Consider the following 24,324-nt stretch of genomic DNA (forward strand, 5'->3'; position numbering starts at 1 on the left):
CCCTGATCTCTCGACACGCTGACGCAATTCCCGCACCCCATCAACATCCCAACTCACCTTATGGGGGAGTTCTCGAACCCCCCCGTAACCCATCATGTACCAGCAGGGCACCCCGGGCCCGATCCCCGGTGCAGGCAAAATGACACCTGGACACTGCCAGCCTGGCCCCCTGGCAGTGCCCCTTCCAGCCTGGCAGTGCCACCTGGGCACACTGGCAATGCCAGGGTTCCACCCAAGTGGCACTGTCAGGGTGCTCACATGACACTGTCAGGATGCCAGCCTGGTAGTGCCAAGGTGCCTGGGTGTCACTAGCAGTGCAGGGTGTCAGCCTGGCCATACCACTAGGGGGCCACCAATCACCTGGTAGACCCGGGATTTAAGGGGACCATTGATAAACCGCGCTTAGCTGGGGTCTCCAGGTGGCTGTTTGATCCAGTGCTAGCATAGTTTAAAGAGCTTTTAAACTCTTTTGACTAGATGAGTCTGGGTTCTGAGCCGTTGTGGTTAGATCTCGTGAGGCGTAACGGCCGCCAGGAATCCCGGGTGTGGCCTCTCCTGGGATCTACTGGCCCCATCCTGTCTCAGTTCAGGTGGGACACAGCTGGTAAACCGCACCCCGAATTTCCCAATGTCCCAGCCCCTCGTCGATGTTGTGACTGCCACAAATGGATTTAAATGCCACAATGCCACAAAATCCATTTAAATGGATTTTAATAAATTTGAACATTCTTAGCAGGCGGAGGTGGAGTTTACCACCAAGCAAGGTGGAGTTTACTTTCAGTCCGTTCGGGTGCCCTTGAAAGATGATGCCCCAATCTCTGTGGAACCGGCCTTGCCAACTCTATCAGGCCCCATCCCAGCAGACTAATGGTGTTTTTAAAAATAAATTTAGAGTACCCAATTCATTTTTCCAATTAAGGGGCAATTTAGCATGGCCAATCCACCAAACCTGCACAGCTTTGGGTTGTGGGGGACGAAACCCACGCAAATACGGGGAGAATAATCAAACTCCACATGGACAGTGATCCAGAGCCGGGATTGAACCTGGGACCTCAGCGCCATGAGGCTGCAGTGCTACCACTGCACCACTGTGCTGCCCTAGACTAACGGTGTTAAGCACACACCCAGTTTTTTGTTAGAGTGACTGTGATCTAGTCTGAAAACTCAGTTATGCATCTGACGAGAGACACTGGATTTTCGGTCAGAACCTGATGCTCTGGCAAATTATGGGAAAATTTCGCCCCAATACTGGAATTATTCTGATATTCCGACGTCATTTGATTTACTAAAGGCAAATAATAGTTCATCATAAATCGATGCTCAGTCCTATTTCTGCTCATTTATCAATTTACTTTTTCTTATCATAATGTTTAACTTTATGCTATTGTCACATGCAGATGAAAGGCGGCACTTCGCTATTTTTACAGTGATGAGATGCAGCTTTGGATACAAAATGACTCGAGTGTCAGATTCTGATTCGACTCCCAAATGTACTGACACCTGAAGCCCCTAACCATGGGTGGAGTATGTGGTCAGCCCAGCGCGAAGCCAGAATGAAAAAGCAGTGGAGCCCTTCAGAGAAAACGTCCAATAATTCTGAGAAGTCAGACAGTACCATCCACTCTGGGCTGGTATTGTATTATAACTGGGGGGTGGAGCTCTTGGCACACAGCAACTGCTTCTATTGTAATGATATGTATAATCTAAGGAGGGTAAAGGATTAACAAGATGATGTTCATGTATACCAACACTAGATGGCATCACTGAGTTGTCTTACAAAAGGCTGCGTCTCTAGGCATTCTGGGAGAAGCTGTTGAAGAAGTTGATGTCGAAGGATAGTGTGAAGTTGAGTTAGAGTGTACGTTATATATTAGTGAGGTAATTAATTACTGTATCATAGATTCAATACTATTATTTTGTTAACTGTTACTCAGTAGAGTGTGCAAACCAATTTAAGTAGTGTAAAATAAACTAGTTTTGATTTAAACATATAGCTTTATGTTCTTTGTCAACACTCCAACTTTGGCAATCCTGGAGAACAATACAAGGAACATAACATCTATATGTTGATCTTTCCTGGCAGATAGGCTCCAAGTCACAGCCCATAATATAATGCAAATCTAAACAGTGATGCTTTACATATCAGAGATTATAATCTCAGATTTAGAATGAAATATAACTGCAAAACATCAGAATTAATGCTGTAATAATTATGCTTTAGAAAAACCTTTTCCCTTTCACTTTAATACCACACAGCAAGAGACCAATATGATAAATAATTGGTTGTCTTGGTGCAGGAGGTGGGAATCAGAAATCAGGAATTTTCCTGGCATTGCTTCGACCTCCCTCCTGGCAGGTCTGGCCAGTGGGATTTTCATCTGGGTAGGTGGGGTTGGGCCTGCAGAAGAACCACCTCCATCCACAGAGACTTCGGCTCAGTTCTACAGATCAGTATCAAGCCCCACTCCCCTACCATCATTCCCTACCCCATTCACCCACTCACCTTCCTTCAATCCCTCTTCACCCCTCACTCCCTTCCCCCCAGAAAACCAACTTACCCAGTATCCATCTGATAAACAGAGCTCACAAACCCTTTAATAACATCGGGAAGTTCACACAGCTATCAAAATAAACAAGCTCAGATTCCCCAGGACAGCTGTGTAAACAAAATCTACAGGTTAATGCCTTTTAAGGCGGCCAAAAGCTCAGGCATCTATCAATGTTTTCAGACAGCTGAGTTGTTCTTTAAAAAATGATTGCAAGCCGTGGAGAAAAGCCCAACAGTTAAATAGTAATCTTGCAGTAGCCTATACTTTCCATATTGCACCATATAGAAGAGTACTTTATTCAGTGGATAATCTATTCTCACGCATCTAAGAACATTTGCAACATTTGCAATACTCTTCTTCCATGACAGCTTGCCAGTTGTCAGTTGCAACCCAGTAACCACACTATTTCATGGTCACTTATCTTTTTCAATCACAGTATTGTCATCACTCACTTTACCGAACATAGACATAACTCAGGCTGCAGCATTTCACGATGAATTGTAAAGGCAGCAGTATCATTTTGACTCCCTTTTACACTCTTTCATCCAATAATGGTTATGCCTCCACTCACCAGGTGTGATTTAGGAAGGCTTCTGAAACTTGGTCAGCTCGCCGAAAGGTGCACAAACTCTCAGATGTCCACTTACAGAATGGTGCCAGCGGAGTGTGGGGTTCCCAAACCGCCTTCTTTCCTGCTCTGTTGAAAATACCGGAGACTGAAATGGAGGCAGGTTTTCCAGTTTAGCTCGCCAGCCATCAATAATTTTCCTGCCTCGCTCTGTGTGGCCCTGAATCAGAACCACAAAATCTGGCCCCTGGCCTCCAAGTTGTTTACTGTTGAAACATTTAGCCACCAAGCTTCCATTAGTTTTCAGGTAAGCCAGTGAACAGGCGGCACGAAGACACCAATTCCCCCGTGACTTGCTCTTGGTGAATCTCTCCTGGTGTTGGGATATTAATTCCTCCATACCAGCGATGACCTAAAGAAGCCTGTGACCACCCCCCCCCCCCCCCCCCCCCCCCGACCATCCTCACTCATTGGCAGAAATAAAAGACACAATATGAGACAATAAATATTTTTTTAAAGAAATACCAGAGAATTTTCCATTCTTTTTTTAAAAATGAAGAGCTGTTTTAATCAAAATAGCATAGCTGAGGAATATATGGAAATTGGAAAGAAATGTTATTCCAGAAATGAAATTCCAGAAATGTTATCAGGGAATTCAAAAGCAAATGGTTTCCTCAGAAGGGACAGGGTTGGAATTAGTTGTTTAAACTACAGGTAACTCTTGGTACCTACAGGCATAATTTAGCTGCAGCAGCCCTTCTGATATCTCAACATTATTCACACCAGAAAACACTTCTGATTATCTGTCAGACAAATAGTTTATTTGGTCTTAACAAAACACAACAATTTATTTTGGATGCTTCCCTTTCCCTGTAATTGTGCATTCAATATTCCTTTCATTTTGCAGCAGAAATAAAAGCCAAAAGCAGAGCCTGGAAGGATAACAAGGAACATGAGAAGATTGGCAGAGATAAAGTATAATTAAATAAATATTACAGAATAGTTATGAAGGGATTATAGGATTTATTTCTAGTTCTTGGCTCCTTGACGACTAATGACAAAGTAATTCATGTGAACAACTCTATTCTAATCAGCTTAAGTTGGTTTATTTGCTTTAAAGGAACATGTAAATTTGAACATGAGTTACAATTGTGGCCCAGGTGTAATACAGAGGAAGTTATATGTTCCCATATTAAATTCAGGTTAATTATGGCATGTTAAGGAGGAAATCTGCTAAAATGTACTGTATAGAAAAGATCAATCATTTGCTACAATGATCAGACTGTGGTGCAGACTAAATATCTAGAAATGAGTAAGGCTTTAGCACACTGATGGGTTCAAATAATAGGCACAGTTTTCAAGTTACCACCTGGGTAGAGACAGTCTACCGCTGACCACTCGCCCAACCCACCCAATTTTCATTCTATTGAGGTCAAAGATTAGCAAAGACTCCATCAATAATAATGAAGGCCCGTTTGAGTGGGATAATTTATCTTTCTTCCTTTAGCATTCTCCACAGTGAAAAACAGAAGCTTACCAAAATAGTGCCATTTAAAAGGATAAAGGCATCTGCATTGGAGTTTCAGTACCAGATGACAGGACAGCTGTGCCAAAGATGAGCTCCCAGGAGACGCTGATGTCTAATCAGCAATGCTTTAGAAATATGTGAGGGTTGTTGCATTGTCATAGTTTTATAAAAAGCATCAAAGGTGGCCCAAGGTGTAGCTAATGAACAGATGTTCATTCTAACCCTGTGCTACTTCTGGGAAGACGTATGACACCACTTACCAGCCACTTGGCTATAGGCTATTTCATTAACAGTTTTTCTAGGTCTTAAGAGCATATGAGGCAAAGAGTTGCAAAACTGCTGGATTTGATTAATACACAGCTGGAGAGGTCTACAGTTCTTTAAGGAATGATGCTTTCGCTTGTGGTTGAACTTATGGAACAGGGCATGAAATGATGGGACCACAATTTCCTGGCCTAAAAGAAAATGTGATGCAACTTTGGAAAAAGAAAAGTCAGGACAAGTTACAAAAACGATCTGAACAGGGTGAGAATTAAGATCAGCCAATTCTGTGGGGTATGCTTAATCCTGGTAACATATTGTCGTTCTCACAAAAGACCTATTGGGTTGCGCCAATTCAATAGTTCAAATGAAAAGCAGGTTTCTTTTGCAAACATGAACCAAGATTGGGGTTCACAGAGAAGGACAGGAGAATAACAAGAAGAGGATGCAGAAAAGAACATAAAGTGAAAAAAGTAGAGTAGGAAAAATAAGACCTGTCCTATACAGATTTGTGCCCTTGAGAAAACCATTACATTCATGTTATTCACGACTTACAACATGTTAAGAAATGGGATGTGCCCCTTTTATTTTTTTATTTTATTTTTATTATAAATTTAGAGTACCCAATTCATTTTTTCCCGATTAAGAGGCAATTTAGCGTGGTCGATCCAACTACTCTGCACATCTTTGGGTTGTGGGGGCAAAACCCACGCAAACATGGGGAGCATGTGCAAACTCCACACGGACAGTGATCCAGGGCCGGGATCGAACCTGGCACCTCGGCGCCGTGAGGCAGCAGTGCTAACCACTGCGCCATCGTGCTGCCCTAGGGGTATGTCCCCTTTTAAATGCTGAAGTGATTAAGAAAATTATAGTCAAACCTCATTCTGGGCAATGTGGTTCAGGGCATTCATCATAGGAGCATATTTGAACCTTTTCTCCTCTTTTCTTCGCTCTTTTATCTCCTTATTCTCTCGGTCTCTAAATAGGTTCAAAATAATATCAGGGTGAACATTGCAAATGGGATAGAGGGTCTATTTAAAATGCCATTGTGTAATCACTTTTCATATAACGGACAAGCGAATATTTATTTGCTCTTAATGGAACATGGAAAATGTTTGTTGTGGGAAGCATCAGCACTACTGACTGGAGTGAAACCGGGACCTCTCCTTAAATTTAACTCTTTACATCATCTTATCTCCTCAGTCAGCAAGGGAGACTTACATTACCAACATCTGATGGGCTGGCAGACCTGTGTGGAGGGCAGGGTTTTGAATACCTCTTCTTTTTGGCTTAGTTTGGGGAGGTGTTATGGCAGACCACAACGTGGTCCTGAGGCCGCGATTCTCGCAGGTGAAGGTGTCGGCAATATTTGTGCAGGGTCCGGAATGCACGCGATCAAGAGCAATGGCAAAAAAGCGGCGGCAAGCAGACCATGAGGCACTGGAAAGGCGTGATGCCGAGAGGCCTGGAGTCAGTACTTCAAGCCCAATTGTCTACTGCTCAATTGGTAGACTTTTTAACTGCTCAGTTCCAGAAACAGGGGTTTAAAACCTCTGAAGATCTGGTAAGAGCCATTGATCTGATTAAGGCGGCAATGGAGAGAGTTGAGCAGCGTTTAGAGGCTCAGGGATGCGTCGCTCCAGAAAATGGAGGAGTCTGTCGCCGACCACAGGGATCAGCTGGCCTCGGTGGAAACAGAGCTTTCTTTAATGGCTGACAGCTTCAAATAAGTATGTGATCAGGTGGACGAGTTGGAGAATCGAGAGCTTCGGCAAAATATCCGAATAGTGGGTCTGCCGGAGGGGTGGGAGGGCTTGCAATCCTTGAAGTATGCTGTACGGATACTGCAGAAGCTGGTAGGCGACAAAGTTTTCAGCCACCCCTCCTGAGATTGATCATGCACACAGAGCACTGAGGAGAGAGCCAAAGGTGGGTGAGCAACGAAGGGCGACGGTGGCGCATCTGCACCGTTTCCTAGAGAAGGAAAAAATTCTGAGGTGGGCCAAGCAGGCGAAGAAGTGCTCGTGGGAGGGAAGAGTAATCAGAATATGGCCCGATTGGGGTACGGAACTGGCTAAACACCGTGCCGGATGCAACAAAGTCAAGGCAGCCCTATATACGGAAGGTGTGAGATTTGGAATGTTGTATCCGGCCCGTTTGTGGATCACCTTTCGTAAACAGGAGTACTTTTTAGACACCCTGGAGGAGGTGGGTAAGTTCCTTCAGGACCAGGGGATAGGGAATATGTAAATACATTAACATATGGTTCTGTGCCGTTGATGATATTATTGTTCGATTGTTGTGCGTTTTTCCATTTTTGCTATGTCCTTTTCTCTATAATTCTCCTTCTTGTTTTCTGTTTTATTGAGGTGGGATTGATTTTCAGGGGGTGGGGAGATGTGGAGGGTGGGATCGGGTTTTTTTTTAATCGAGTTTGGGTAATATGGCGGGTTCAAGGTAGGCGCAAGCCTCATGCAACTACCTCCGCCGGGTCGGAGAATCGCCGGGGGGCGACGTGAATCCCGCCCCCGCTGGCCGCCGAATTCTCCGGCACCGAAAATTTGGCGGGGGCGGGAATCGCGCCTGCCGGTCGGAGGGCCCCCCCCGCTGGCAATTCTCTGGCCCACAATGGGCCGAAGTCCCGCTGCTGTCATGCCAGTTCTGCCGACGTGAATCAAACCACCTAACTTATCGGAGGGGGGGCACTTTTCTCTCCACCTCGGCCACAGCCTCCGCGATGGCCGACACGTAAGAGACACCCCCCCCAACGCCTGCGCGGGGATGACGTCAGCGGCCGCTGACGCTCCCGCGCATGCGCGGACTTCTGCCGCCCGGCGAAGTCCTTTCGGCCCCAGCTGGCGTGGCGCCAAAGGCCTTCTACGCCAGTCGGTGGAGCGGAAACCACTCCGGCGCGGGCCTAGCCCCTCACGGTGAGGGCTTGGCCCCTAAAGGGGCGGAGAAATCCACACCTTTGGGGCGGCCCGATGCCGGAGTGGTTCACGCCGCTCCATCCCACCGGGACCCCCGCCCCGCCGGGTAGGGGAGAATCCCAGCCCTGATGTTTCTCCAGGAGACTCATTTAAAACTGGTGGACCAGATAAGGCTGAGAAGGGGTCAGGTCTACCACTCAGGACTTGATATGAAGGCAAGAGGGGTGGCTGTGTTAATAAGTAAGAGGGTGTCTTTCTCAATAAAGACTTTCATTGCTGATCCGAGTGGAAGATTCGTGTTGATGGGTGGGTAGTTGGAGGACTCCCTGGGGGTACTCTGCAATATATATGCCTCAAACTGGGACGATGTGGATTTTGTGAGGCAGTTTCTGTCTCTGATCCCCCATCTGGATATGCACAATTTCATCCTTCAACATAGTCTTGGGCTCGGAGCTGGATTGCTCATGTTTTAGATTCGGGAGAATATCGGCAATGGCTGGTGAGCTGTTGAGATTCATACAGCTTATGGGTGGCATGGATCCATGGCACTTTGGGAGGTGTAGGACAAGGGAATTTTCTTTCTTTTCATATGATCGCAAGTGTTATTCTCGGATAAACTTTTTTGTTTTAGGTAAGACGTTGATTTCAAGCGTGACGGGGATAGTGCACTCAGCGATCATGGTGTCTGACCACTCTCCGCACTGGGTAGACCTGCGGGCAGAAAAACCGTCCCCTCGCAGACCCCAGTGGAGACTGGACGCTAGTCTCCTTGCGGATAAGGGAATATGGGAGAGGTTGGAAGTATATGGATCAGATTGACACGGGAGAGGTCTCTGCCGGGGTGTTTTGGGAGACACTGAAGGCTGTGGTTAGGGGAGAGCTCATCTTGATCTGGGCGCACAGACTAAGGGCGGAGAGAGGGGCAAGCAAGATTGGTGGAGGCGATCTTGGCAGTCAATCATAGTTACCTGGAATCACATGACGAGGCACTGTTAAGGCGCGCCAGAGGCTCCAGATGGAGTTTAATCTGGTCACTTCAGATAAGGCAGTGAGACAACTGCTAGAGGGTTTGTGTACGATTATGGGGAGAAGGCCGGCAGGATGCTTGCCCACCAACTGAGGAAACAGACAGCTACTAGAGAAATAGGTAGGCTCAAGGACGAGGGGGATGAGGTGGCAACGGACCCAGCAGGGATCAATAACATTTTTAAGACCTTCTATCAGGGACTATACCAATCGGAACCGCCACCAGGGGATGAACTGGGACAAAACTTCTTGGATGGATTACAGTTTCCGAGGTTGGATCAGGCAAGGGCGCAGGGGTTGGGGGCCCCAGTGGGTCTGCGGGAGGTGTTGGGATGTGTGAGTTTGATGCAGTCAGGGCAGGCCCTGGGTCCGGACTGACTCCCAGCTGAATTTTACAAATGCTTCGGCACGTTGCTGGGTCCGTTAATGGTGTGGTGTACAATGACGCGCTGGAGAGGAATGTGCTCCTTCCCTGAGGTTCCTTTTTGTAATCCAGAATCTCCCAACCTTTCTGCCCAAATCTTTTTTCAGAAAGGTCAATAGGCTTATTCTGGGCTTTGTGTGGGTGGGGAGGATTCCCCGTATTGAAAGAGTTTATCTGCGGTGGTGGCCTGGTTCTCCCTAATTTTCAGAGTTACTATTGGGCTGCCAGCATTGTCGTGGTCCAGAAATGGGTGTTAGATCAAGAGTCAATGTTGTGTAAGTTGGAGGAGGCATTGTGTAGGGAGACTTCCTTAAGCGCATTGACTTCAGCTCCTCTGCCATTCTCACCGAGTTGATACTCCTCAAATCCAGTGGTAGTTTCCACTTTAAGGGTGTGGAATCAGTGGCGGCTACATTTTGGCCTAGAGGGCATGTGCAGAAAGGACCCGATCTGCGGTAACCATAGCTTTGTCCCGGCGAGATTGGATGCCAGGTTTAAGGCCAGACCCAATGGGGATCAAATGCTGCGAGGACCTGTTTCTGGTTGGGAAATTTGCGGACATAGCTAGCTGATGGAGGTTTACCAATTGTCCAGTGATAATATGTTCAAATACCTCCAAATAAGGGCTATTTTGAGTACGGAGGTGGGTTCTTTCTCAATATTGCCATCATGGGTTTACAGGACAGGCTCCTCTCGGAGGATGATATTGGGGATGGCTAGATCTCTAATGTATACACCAAGTTGGCCAGGAAGGAGGATGGTGGCAATGCGGCAAAAATGGGAGGAGGAATTGGGAGGCACGGTGCAAGAATGGATTTGGAAAGAAGCGTTGCGTAGGATTAATGCATCCTCGTTGTGTGCTAGACTTAGCCTTATTCAACTTAAAGTTGTACACAGAGCACATATGACGCCAGCATGACTGAGCCTATTCTTTCCAGAAGTGGTCGATCCATGTGCATGATGTGCCAGGTCTCCTGCGAGTCATGTACACATGTTCTGGTTCCATCCAAAACTGGTGGCATTCTGGGAGGGTGTCACAAATGTATAGTCTCGGGTGGTGGGAATGGTGGTTACGCCGTCTCGATGGGGAGCTATTTTTGGAATTTCTGAGGATCCGGGGGTTTTGGTGGGGAGGAAGGCCGATGGTGTGGCTCTCGCCTCCCTGCTAGCCCAAAGGAGACTTTTTTAACTGGCGGTCCTCAAACACACTAAGTGTCGGGTCTTGGGTGCGAACCTTGCGGAGTTTCTTCATTTGGAGAGGATTAGGTTCGCCATTAGAGGTATGGATGAGGGGTTCTTCATGAGGTGGAACCTGTTCAGTGACTTTTTCAAGAAGTATTAGAAAGTCAGCAGGGGGTGGGGAGGGAAATAGGGGAGTGTGACAGGGTACAGTAATTATTGGCTATTAAGGGGTGGGGGAATACTTTATTTTGTTTTTAAAAATTCTTGTGGGTGTGGCTGATGTATTTGTCTGTATGTGGGGGGGGGGGTTCTGATTTGTTACATTGCTATAGTGTTATATGCATTGTTATTATGAGATGAGTGTTCGATTTTGTTTTGTTTGATTGACTGTTCCAGTTTTTTTATTTTCTGGATATACCTTCCATAAATTATTTTTCAAAAAAAAGCTGTATGATGAGGGCCAGTTGATGCGACTGTGGGAATAGCAGCTTTTCCGTGGGCTCTGGCCCCACCTTTTTTGTAATCCTTCTTTTATCCTGTTTGCACGGCACATGCTTGCCTAATCCGGAGTTAACACTCCATAGTATGTCCCGAGAGGATTTTGTCTCTGGTGTAACTGAAATGGGCTGGTTGTGTTTTGGTTCATGCCCGAATGAAGCACGGAAATTCTATCCTGTCTTTCTTCTAGTGGTCTGTGCAATGGCGGTGGATAATTTTAAGCTATGTTCCTGGAATGTACGGGGAATTCGTCAGCCTGGCAAAAGGAAAAAGATTTTGGTGTGGATTCTCGTATGCCCGATGTCACGATTGGAATTCCCGATCAGACGGTGAATGATACACCCTACAACTGGAATAACAGGTCAGTCTCCCACAGCAAGCTGGCATGAGGGTGAGCTGGCATGCCGATGCCAAACGTCACACCATTACTATAGAGTGCCGCCTTCACCCGACCGAAGGCCACCCGCCTTCTCGACAGTTCCAGAGATAAGTCCTGGTATATATGAATACTGACTCCTTCACACTGCACCTCACGCCTTTGTTACGCCCAACTCAGGTCCTTTTCCTTGTCGTGGAATTTATGAAAACAAATTATGACCGCCCTTGGCAGCTCATTTGTCTTTGGCTTGGGCCCGAGTGACCGATGAGTTTTGTCCAATTCATACAGGGAGGGTTCTTCTCCCTCGCCCAGCAACTCAGGCAACATCTTCGGGAAGTACTCAGTTGGCCTTGGACCGCCACCTCCTGGGGCAAGCCCACAATTTCTAAATTCTGCCACCTCGACCTGTTCTCCAGGTCCTCCATCTTAGTTCTCAGTCCTTTGTTGGCCTCCACCACCCTCCGCAGCTCTTCACCCATCGAGGTGAACTGGTCGCTATGTGGCAACAGAGCTTGCTCCAGCCCCTTCAACTTCTCTCCTTGCTCCCGTACTTCGACCGATGTCTTCAACACCGCTGCCTTCACCGGGGATCTCGCCTCCTCCACCAGCTCCTTCATCGCTGCCATCATCTCCTTATGCATCACCTCCATATGCTTGGCAAACTGCTTTCCATATGCTTGGCAAACTGTCCAGCCATCACCTCAGTCATCTTCTCTACTGTGAAGGGCGCGGCCCCACCCAGTGACCCAGACTCTGCGATCTTTCCTGCAGCAGGGCTGACCCGTTCACACGTCGGCGAACCTTCGCTCACCCCCTTCCTCCCAATGGCTTTTTCTGGTTCTTCCGCATTCCCCTCCTTCATTATGTCTTCCTGCATCAGCTCAACCAAAACCTGCCCCTGGGACCGTGCATTAAATTCCAAAAAACCGAGCCTCGAGCAGGAGCCACCCAAAGTGCGACATCCACCTTCATGCCGTCACCGGAAGTCCAAATTTACAAAGTCTGAGGCTATGCCGGTGGGAAGGCCTCCCCTCGCTAATTGTCCTTTTTACGCGGTTTCCGTCGGGGTTTATATATCTGGGTGTAGTAATTACCCCCTTTTTCAAACAAGTCTATGGAGCTAATCAATGGAGATCAATGAAATGATCAGTTTGTTCATATGGAATAAAAGTTGCAGCTCTCACCTTCTAAGAGGGTTTGGGGTCCTGAAAATTAGACTGTACCAATTGGCCTTGCATCTCAGGTCTATAAGGGGCGGGGTTAGAAAGGGCCGTACCTCCATTTGGCTCGATATTGGAGCAGACCAGTCAGTATATTCTTTAAAGGTTTTGTTGTTCTATGGCAAATGTAGGTCGGTTCTGCTAGGTACAAACACCCTGGGCGGGATTCTCTGACCCCGGGTTGTCGGTGCGGTCGGCCGTGTGGCTGCCGAGATAGACCGAGTCCCTCCACCACCGTTTCAATGTGGTCCTACCCGGCGGGACCTCGCTGTTCATCCTGCGGGGGGGCGGCCTGGTGGGGGAGGGGGGGCTCGACCCCGGGGGGGGTGCTTCCACCAAGGCCTGGCCCGCGATTGGGGCCGACCGTTCGGCAGGCCAGCTTCTCCTGGTAGGGGCCTCTTTAACTCCGCACCGGGCCCCTGTAGCTCTACGCCATGTTGCGTCGGGGCCGGCGTGGAGAAGGGAACTAGTGCGCATGCGCGAGTTCGCACCGGCCACACCGCGTATGCGCAGACCCACGGCGCCCGTTTGACGCCGGTATCGGCAGCTGGAGCTGCGTGAGTCACTCCAGTGCCGTGCTGGCCCCCTGTAGAGCTCAGGATCGCTGCTCCTGGGGGCTTGTTGACGTCATCATAAAACCGAAAATAGTCCCTCAATTAGAAGGGAGATTGAAACAATCTTCTGCTCTTTCTCCGATCCAGGGCAGCCCAGACTTCCCACCAGGTCTCATGGACGGTGGGTTTGATATTTGGAGCGATTAAGGCATTTATTTGTCGGCTGCTCAGTGATGCCTTCTTGTCATCCTTTCAGCAGCTATGCCAACAATTTGACATTCTGAGATACTACTTTGTTAAGTACCTGCAACTTAGAGACTTTATGCGGGGTTCTCCGGAATCGAGGCGATGGAACAACGCCGGCGTCAAAAACGGTGCGAACCACTCCAGCGTCGGGCCGACTGGAAGTAGCGGATTCCTCTACACTTCCGGGGGCCAGGTGGACGCTGGAGGGGTTGGCGCCGTGCCAGCCGGTGCCGAAGGGACTGCGCAAGTCCGCGCATGCACCAAAGTGCCGGCGTGAACCCGCGCATGCGCGGAACCGCTAACATATTCTGGCGCATGTGCAGGGGGATGTCTTCTCCTCGCCAGCCATGGCGGAGCCCTACAGGAGCCGATGCGGAAGGACGGATTGCCCCCACACCACAGGCCTGCCAGCAGATCGGGGGGGGGGAGAGAGAGAGAGAATCCTGCCCTTTATCTTTAACCAGACAACTTTGTGTCTTGACTTTTCTATTTCCCCGGTGGAAATCCTGATTTCTGTGGAGCTTAAACAGTTAATTAGCAAGTTTATGATACCTTGTGTTTTGGTCCTGTGTTCGTGCTTCGGGTACGTTGCAGTCTTTGGAAAGAGACTTGGCAACTAATATTGATGAGGAGACATAAGGTATTATACGGGATTATGCCAATAAAAGTTTGGTATGTAATAGAATGAAGGAGACTCAGTTCATGGTAGTGTGCTGCTTGTATATCACGCCAAGTTTGAGACACAGGTTTGATCCTGCTATATCCCCAAAGTGCCTAAAGTATTGAAGATCACTATATACACTGCGCATGGATCTGGATCAATATTAAATCCAATTGGTCTGGTACGGTTAAAGGGCTTGAGCGGATATTTGGCAGGCCCTTAGAATTTAATCCTATGTTCCCAATTTGGGATCTTCCAGATGGGAGAATTATTGATGTAATGAAAAAAGGTTGTACAACATCCTAACCTTTGCAGCTCAGAAAAATATTCTCTGCTCCTTGATCAGTGTCAAGTATCCTTTGACTCATAATTGGCTTAAAAGGTAAATTTGCCATAGTCCCAGATGATCATTGGTTGATTTCCACTTTGAAGGGAGAGCTGGCTGGTGGGTATAGAACTTGAAGACCATCACACCTCAGGTGAGGGGCAAGGCTGAGAAGGAAGAGCCTTCATGAATAACCTTATCTGGTATGGGAATTGAACCCCTGCCACTGACCTTGCTCTGCATTACAAACCAGCTGTCTGGCCAAGTCAGCTCAACCAACACCCACATAAAATAGTCATGGAGTCTATTCCTGTGGAATTCCTGAAGTCTGTGCTCTGTTCTAAGTCTGATATATTCGGTAAAGTATGGTAAGCCTATCTCAAATTTCTAGGCACCGCTTTGTCTGGCCTGCTCCTGCTAGGTTTCCCTTGAACCATATTGCAAGCCGCGATCTTGCTCTCCTTAAAGATGTGCACATTGATATGTTATACTATCATCATGTGGTCTTATCCTCTTTTCAGCCCATTTTTTGATTGATCGAGTTGATAAATGGAGGCACAAGTTCTTAAGTACTGTGAATCCATCCTGTCTTTTTCTGTTTTTAATTTTGCAGAAATGTTTGTTCTGGATTGGATCAGTTGTGTTTTGAAAATGTGCTGCTTTATCTATAAAAGTGATAAAACTCTAATAAAAATATATATATTTTTACAAAGCCTATGATAATCAGTGCTTTTTACTTCCTAGTTTGCTGTCTGTGATATTCCTTCAATGTAAGTGGTTGCTCAGCTTCCTTTATCACACTATTGTTACAGGATGTTATTGCTGACCACAGAAAGGTGAAGTCTATGCCACAGATATCGTTCTTTCTTTTCTTTTCATCGAGGTCAGCAGCGGGTACCATCCCTTCATTGCTGTCCACAAAATCCCTGCCTATATATTTTATTTTTCACACGAGGTTCTCATAAAAAATAGGTCGTCTAAAAATTATTTTCTTAAGGAAGGTGGACAGGCGGTCAAGTTTTCTTAAAATGTATTGCCAGATTCATTTTAAACCAAATGATTTATTTCTGTTTTCCGAGAAGCTAAGCGTGTGGGACAAAGGTTCACTTGTGAGTCACAGCTAAATAATGGAAGGATAATATGGGCAAGATCATATTAACATTCTTACAGGATTACAGGCCATATACAGCATTTGAAGGTGTCGTTTCTGCAGGCGAACAGATTTGTGGTTTAACTTGCACCAGTATTCAATTCCAGCTTTGGAGGTGACCTCTTGTTAAAATATCAAAGAATATTACTGCACCAATTAACAAACATATTAATCACTCATGTCTGAACAGATTTGATGCTCACCTGATATTGGACCTGCTTTCTTCAATCAATCATCAATAACATAACATAAGCTGTTATTCTCATGGGATCTGGTCACAGCATTCTGTTCCAGTCAGATAAATATATTTTTAATACTCCTAACTGAGGCAGAAGGCAGAATAAAGGAGGTGTGTGTGTGTGGCGAGGTGGGGCGTGGGGGGGGCGGGGGGGGGGGGTAGTCAATGCCTTCTCTCAACGCTTGTACAACATTAGCTTCCTTCTTCTCCATTGGTACACATACACCAATAGTAGATTTTGCAAGACTTGGCTCCAGTTACGCAGATGGTTCAGTGGGAGTACGCTACAGAAATAAATCTGTTCGACTTACAGGGTTCCTGACTTTCCACCCATTTGATTTAGTGACCAGAAAGCCTGGAGCTGCATAACTAGGACGCATGGAATTCTCCAACCAGTAATTCTGCGAGCAGAGGCGGAGTCTATTTTTATTCCTTCATAAGCTGTGGGTGTCTCTGGCTAAGCCAGCATTCAATGTCCATCCCTAATTGCCCTTGAGAAGGTGGTGTAGAGCTGCCTTCTTTAACCGCTGCAGTCCATGTGGTGCAGGAATACCCACAGTGCTGATGAGATGGACTTTGACCCAGTGACAATGCAGAACATAATCACACATTACATATTTCACCCATTAGTTGCCCTTAAATATTTTTGCAAATTAGGTGCACAACCAATATGTAAAAAGCTGCATGGATAATATTTGCTCTCCACATCCTGACTCTTTCAATGGCATTTTTGATAATAAAATTTAGATTTTTACTCATATTTCTCTAATAAAGGCACTCGGCATATACATTCCCCTCCAATTGGGGTTAAGGAATTATCTGCGCAGCTGACGGTCGAAAGACATTGTTTCTTCATAATCAAATGCAGAAAATACAGTTGGCATGGTGCACACAATTGTTTCTTTTCAAACTACAATAGAAAACTTTGAAGGATAAATTTGAGAATTTTGCTGCTGATGCAGGGTCTGGTTCAAAGACTGAGTTGTAATATTTACAATTCAATTTAATATTGTAATAGTTACAATTCAATTTAATGTTGTAATATTTATAGGGGCAATCCTGTGATTTGTGCTCTCATTTAGCAAGTCTCCATGCGGTCACCGACATGATCTTCAGCTTGAAGATTAGCTCTAGTTGCATTAAATGATGACGTTGTGATGTGCATCAATGTAAATGCATGTAGGCTAGCTAGACACTAGACATAGTAGTGTCGAACCCGAGTAATAGAAGTGTAAATAGTTTAATAAACGCATTGAATTTATCTCCACGTCTGAACCTTCCTTTGTTAAGTGCACCACAAGGAAGCCGCTTATGTTACACCTAGAACATAACAAATCATGGTACCAGGAGTGAACTGTTTCAATCCATATAGCCATACCTCAGTGTGCAGTGACAACCAGCAACGATACCCAGGCAAGATGTTCGTGATCCGGGTTCCGCAGCAACTCCAGTGCCACGGCGATCTCCGCGAAAACTGGCGGGTATTCCGGCAAATGTCTGAAATCTTCCTTGTAGCAGCCGACCTAGAAGACATGGCCGATGCTGAAAAGACAGAGCTTCTGCTCACCATCGCCGGTGCCAGAGCAGAATAAATCTTTTAAAACTTCAAGTTCGCCAAAGGGCAAAACAGGAGCGACTTCCAGGCAGTCCTGGACAAATTCGGCAAATACTGTGAGGAAAACACACTTCAACCAGCAAGAAAAGGTAAGAGAAGCACCAGTACTCAACACATGGCCGAGATCCCGGAGCAGAGAAAAATTTTGATTGGCGGCCATCTTTCTAAAGGGACTGCACTTGCGCAGTTGTGCGAGAAGCGCACAGAACAGGAAGGCCTGTTTGTGCATGCGCAAGATGCCGCGCATGCGCAATCACGAAAACGGCCATCGGTACAGGAACAGCGGTTTGCGCAGCTTCCTACGTATGATGTCACATGCGTCATGACATCAGAGGCCCCGGACCACACCCATTTAAAGGGGAAACATCCCAAATCAAAGAAAAAATCTTTTAAAGCTGTAAAACAACTTTCCTTCACCTGGAATGACAGCACAATGCCTCAAATTGAACCAGGAAATGAAATTAACCTCTGAAAAACCCTGCAACAAGCAGTTACCTACGCCCAAACCGATGATTCCGACCTTGAATATTTCGAAACCGACCTTTACATTTTCTCTGGACCTCGCGAGCACAATGCCAGCTCCGACACAAACAGTGATGATATGGCACTAGAAGACAATGACTCAGACGAACATTTCACCTTGGGAGGCTACCCCAGTACCAAATCCGAACCGCAACTAGACGTGTTGCACGTTGACGACCCCGACGACGAGTTCTTCGGATTTCAGGATCTTCAGCCCAGCAGACATGACATCCCGACTCGTGAGTGCAGGATTATGCTGCGGCCTGACATTAAGAGACAGAGAGCGGTACAAGCCCACAGAGAGCGGCCTGCTGCCACACAGAGCGTGGTCCACGCACCGCTCAGGGTTCCTGACTCTACGAAAGAAGACACGCAAGACTCCACACCGCAGTCCTTGCACGAACAAGAAGTGACTACAATGTCACAAGCCTCCACAGCGAGCTCGTGGACAGACTCCACAATTGCAGAAACGCAAGACTTCAGAGCGCAGTCCTTGCACGAACAAGAAGTGACTCCAGTGTCACTAGCCTCCACAGCGAGCTCGTGGACAGACTCCACGTTCGAAGAATTGCAAGACTCCAGAGCGCAGTCCTTGCACACACAAGACGTGACTCCAGTGTCACAAGCCTCCGCAGTGAGCTCGTGGGCAGCCTCCACGATAGAAGCCATGCAAGACTCCGACGTACAGTCCTTGCAGGAACAAGACCATGAGGGTCTAGCAACCTCCTCTGACCAACTAGCGGCAGATGATGCAAGTCTGCCATGCTCAAGTAAACAGCAAGAAGACTATGAAAGTCTACCACGCTCCAGTGCACAGCAGGACATCCATGACGGTCTATCATGCTACAGTGAAGAACAAAGCGACCATGACAGTCGAAGCCCAAATGAAGGGCAACAGCAAGACAATGACAGTCCACCCACATTGTTTGCACCACCAGATGAAGACTCTGACAATTTACCCAACCCAAGTGAACAACAAGCAGCTACTGAGGCTCTACCCACGGTATGTGAGACGAGTGACGACAGCATCCCACTTCCCATGCAAGATGTGCAAAGTGACAGACCTCAGCTAGTGTGTACAGAGGCACTCGATGATCACTGTGAGACCACTGGTGACTCCAGTGACACCATGATACTTCCACCCTCATTCGCTCGATTCTCTCCACAAGTCAATGCATTTCTGCATGTTCCGACTCCAGACGTGCAGCTTCAAGAAATCTCAGCTGACTCCAGTGAACCTGCTAAGACTCCGGAAGGGGAGCATCAACAAACCAACACTGATTCAGTTAAAACAGACCAGACTCCAGATGGGGAGCAACCAAACGCCGACTCTGATTCACGTAAGCCGGACTTTACTCCAGACAGGGAGTGCCGCAACCTCAGTGATTGCACGCTCAGGGCAACAGCAGATGCCACAACGACAGGAGATGGATCACTTAACAATTACACTGGGTCAGTAATAACAAGCAGCGGCTACAGTCCAAGAGGAATACACCAATATTCACCACAGCTATATCCACACATTTTTTCCACACCGACAGTGCGGCCAATGACAGCTCATGCTGGACAAACCCAGTATTCAGGCATGCAGCAGCCAGCAGTCTATGCAGCATATTCTCAAACAGGCCAGCACTACGGATTGCCCACTAATGGAATCAAGACCGAAGGAGGACTACCGCAAGCGCAATCTGAACTGCAGACTGGATGCCTTAGTTACAGCCCAGGATTTGCTGCATCCCAGCCTGGCCAGACGGCATATTCCTATCAGATGCAAGGTTCTAGTTTCACACCATCACCAGGTATTTATGCGAGCAGCAATTCTGTTTCCAATTCGACAAGCTTTGGACTTATTGTTTAATCACTATTCCCATGACCATGACTTTAACCTAGCTACCTGTTTTTTTGTTCAAATTTCTTAAAGTGTACAGAAAATATGTAACATATGAAAAAGGGGGGATGTGGTGATGTGCATCAATGTAAATGCATGTAGGCTAGCTAGACACTAGACACGACAGAGACGTCACACACACACACTCAACCAATAGATCAGTTAGACAGGACATGGCCAATGGACATTCACGATACACACAGAGGTGACAGCACCACAGGAGAGCATTACACCAACCCATATATAAAGGACACCACACACATGATCTGCCTCTTTCCAGTGGCGACAGTCAGTGAGTAGAGACACAGGGTTGATTCAATATCACTCCCACCATGTGGATTGCAGCAACTGGTTAGTCAGTCTGGGTAACTATAGTAGGATTAGCAGTAGTATCGAACCCGAGTAATAGAAGTGTAAATAGTTTAATAAACGTGTTGAAGTTATCTCCACGTCTGAACCTTCCTTTGTCAAGTGCACCACAAGGAAGCCGCTTATGTTACACCTAGAAAATAACAAATCAGACGTGTGCATGGGTTGTGTACCGGAGCCATCAGACGTGTAGTCAGCAGATAGCCCTTGTTCATTCTGGTTTGCTTTCCTTCTCAAATTAATTGGACAGCTGCAGAGTAAAAACATCATGATGGCTACCAGGACACTGAAAATTGTCATTAGTGATTTGCTGTTGCTGGTCTCAGACCAGCTGGATGTTGATGGAGTGAAATCCCTTTCAGATCTGGTATAGGGCAGAGTTGGTATGTGGTGCCCACAAAGTGATATATGCGTGCAGTTAATGTCACCCTGCACCACGGGGAAGCCGGCAGTCCTCATGAAGTCACATGCTCACTCTGCCTGCTTGTCTCTGACATTAGAGAATTAAATGTTGCCAGTCCTCTCTGAATAAAAAGCTTTGGCGATCGCCCATAGAAACAGTGAGCAGCAAACAGTATGATGTTGCCCACTCCAGCCTTTAAGAAGTCAGTGCATAAAGGGGGCTGATTTAGCTCAGTGGGCTGGACAGCTGGTTTGTGATGCAGAGCGAGGCCAGCAGTGTGGGTTCAATTCCCGTACTGGCTGATGTTATTCATAAAGGCCCCGCCTTCTCAACCTTGCCCCTCATCTGAGGTGTGGTGATCCTCAAATTAAATCACCACCAGTCAGCTCTCCCCCTCAAAGGGGAAAGCAGCCTGTGGTCATCTAGGACTACGGCCACTTTACTTACTCGCATAAAATTTGATTGTCATCTCCAAAGCCATTGGTAATGCAGTTGTGGTTGAGGCAGTTGGCAGATTTGAGTGAGAATATCCTTCCTGAGGCAGAAACATCTGATACATTGATCCTCTCTGACGTTCAGGTTCACTGAACACCCTGAGTACATAAGACCTTCAACCAAAAACACTTATCCTCCTACAGCGTGTCCTTCCTCTTCCAGCAACTTGACCTCCTCCATGTGACCTCTATTCATTCTCCAAGACATGATATATAGACATGGGAATGCCGACTAGAACACCCATCAAGAAGCATCTGGTTTCTGCAGAAGCCTTGAAATCTGCAAAAACGCATTGATCTCTTGCCATACCATTCTTGGGAAGCTTTTACAACTTTAAGGAAGTCTAATAAAAAAGAAAGAAAAAGGACGAGGTGAAACCAACCTTTGAACCTTTGTAGAGTCAAAGCAAAAGTAGAAGAAATCAACCAGTTACTAACCTGTGACAAGTTGATGATTCCAAAATGTCAGCACTGGTATAAACTCAGCATTTCAGGTGACTGATATTGTGATCTGCCTGTTTTGAACGATTCCAGCAATAATTCGGTATGCATGTTAATAGCCCTCACCAAACGGCGTCCAGTTTGATTCACACCACAGAAGCCATTTTGGAGGCATAAGGGACCTACAGCATATAGAAAAACAAGCAAAAACAATCCCGATGCTCTGTCCAACTTCTCTGCAAACTGCAATTATAATCCTTTTGATTAGATTTTGTTTGCAGACACTGATGGAAAACTGTATGTCCACATTCATGCGATCCACAAAAAGAACAGCCAGCTACTGATCTAAATACTATATTGTAAAAAAAACTGCCATTGCAAACTCTGAAAACTGGCATATTCTGTCCAGGAGGAGCATCCTATTGTAGTGTTAAAGCAGACATTTGACTGACGTTGTGGATTTTCTCTGTTGGTAACAGCACGGATAAAGCCATTTCGAGCACAGTACGTTTGGATTAAAGTGACAGGTCCTCACTTTATTTTCAACAGAAGAAGATTGCCTTTGTAACCGTTTTTTTTGTTGCTTTCTTCAGCCAGACATGGTTTCCTACCAACAGATGGTCCAAAACATTTTTCACACAACATTATGTTTCTTTCTATCTGACCTCTATTTTCCAGCAGGCAATCTTTCTCTCCCTCACCTTTGTCAAACATTCAGCTACTTGGAGAGGGGATGTAGCACAAGCACAATAACAGATATATATGCAATGGTTCTGTGATGATATGTTGATAGACAAGTTAGTGAAGGGTTACTTACTACATCTCAGTGTAATCCAAACATTAAAAGGCACCACCAGTTCTCAGTATAAATATCAGACCTCAGGGAATGCTGGGTGGTGTTAGCAAAGCAGAAAGCCTGAGAACAACACGAGGAGTAGTTTAGATTAGAGAGAGTTAACACGAGGATATCATTAGTGACTTCTAGTTTATTGATTACTGCTAGACAGATTCAATATTACTTTATTACTCGTTATAGCTCAGTAGTGTGTGCGAACTTCATTTAATTAATCGTTATCCGATAAATTAGTTTTGTTTCATTCTAATGATTGGTGGTTTATTTGTCATCAATGCAACAGACCATTCTGGGTCAAAAGAACAACCACACATTACCAACAAAGGTAATATAACAGGTTTAGTGCCAAAATTGGACATGGTAAGGTGGCTGGAAGGAACTGGCAACACTTGCGGAAAACATTATTTGTGCAGTCACCTGAAAGCCAAGTTATTTGCTGGAGTTATTTATTGTGGCCTATCTACAATAAATAAGCCACCACCATCGCAGCTAAGCAGAACAGAAGAAAAGGCCATGGCCAAGAGTTAACTGAACATTGAGCCAGCAAAGCAATTGAAATGAATAATGCAAAAAGCTCCCATCAATATAACTTGACTTTTAACCGCACTCTGAACTGGTCTAGCAAACAACTCAGTTGTATGAAAAAGCTACAGAAGGAAGCGCCACTGGTGCACCTACACCACATGGATTCCAATGGTTGAAGACGTTGGCTCCACACCACCTTCTCGAGGGCAATTAGAGATGGGCGAGAAATGCTGGCCTTGTCAGTAGCACTCACACCCGAAGCTATAGCTAGAAATCTGCTACTGTAATGACAAGGTGTGGCAGGGTAGTGCACAGACCACTGAATCATGATTCTATCAGTGACTTCCTACTAATTGACGTGGGTTGATGTAGATTTTATCCTTGATGAAAGGTTTATTTTCTTTAGCGGAGGACGATGTACGGAATGCTACTTGTAGCCAAGTATAGCTAGTTCCCAACTGTTGTGTCCAACTTGATCGTCTTCATATGATTGACAGTTGCATTGGATTAGTGCAAGAGGCTCATTAGTAAGTGCAAATATTGACTGGCCTCTTACCTACAGACTTTAATAACAAGTGCTGCATTTGGCAGAGACAAACATCTTTGATTCTATCTTCAAACAAGGAGTTGCCTGATTTCTTACAGTTTTAGGTGCAGCTGCTGATGCTTATCTGTGAGGATGTTTGTGAGAAATCAACATAAAAACATTGCATGTAGTTTGTTATCTGTGCTGGGGAACTTCTTCATACTTTAGAACTGACATGAGAACAAATGACTTCCTGCAAACATTCAGTTAACCATTGAAAATAATCTAAAACCAACCAAGCCCGTGATGTTAAATTACTGCTCCAAATGTCAAGTGAACTGTCTATTCCAGTATTAAATATCATGTGCGGGAGTATTGAAGCTTGCTTTATTTGGTTGTGATTTTTTTTTTGCAAGGAAATCAGGAGAAGGTTACTCTTGTTAGCACCAAACGTGTGAGCTTGGTAGTGAATGCTGCCACCCGGTGGTATATGGGAGGTACTGCTGCAACATCTGCCTATTTGGAGATCTGCACCATCAGAAGTCATTTTTCTGAATGCCACTTACCCAAATTGACCAATTAATTGGACCAGTGCATCTCCCAGCATGGCCTGCGTCTAATTACATTACAGTAGCGAATAAAACACCATGATGTTTAATCACTCAATTATGCTTTTCCTCAATCTTCATTGAGTTATTCCGCAGAAATATTGGACCCTTTGAGTTGACATTAGCAAATGTTTCAACAATTATACCGGCTTAATCAACTTTTTTTATTGCTTGAGAAACGTTAAAGGATTGTGATTAAATTTCAACTTGATTGTTTTTTTGTTACTGTTGATGAAAGTGTCACTTACCTGCAAGGTTTATTTTAACTGTCATACGTCTCAATGAAAAATGAATATTAACACTCTTTTTGGAGAAAACAGAATAATGTGCCATTTTAT

This window comes from Scyliorhinus torazame, chromosome 10, assembly GCF_047496885.1.
Source record: "Scyliorhinus torazame isolate Kashiwa2021f chromosome 10, sScyTor2.1, whole genome shotgun sequence".
Lineage (NCBI taxonomy): Eukaryota > Metazoa > Chordata > Chondrichthyes > Carcharhiniformes > Scyliorhinidae > Scyliorhinus > Scyliorhinus torazame.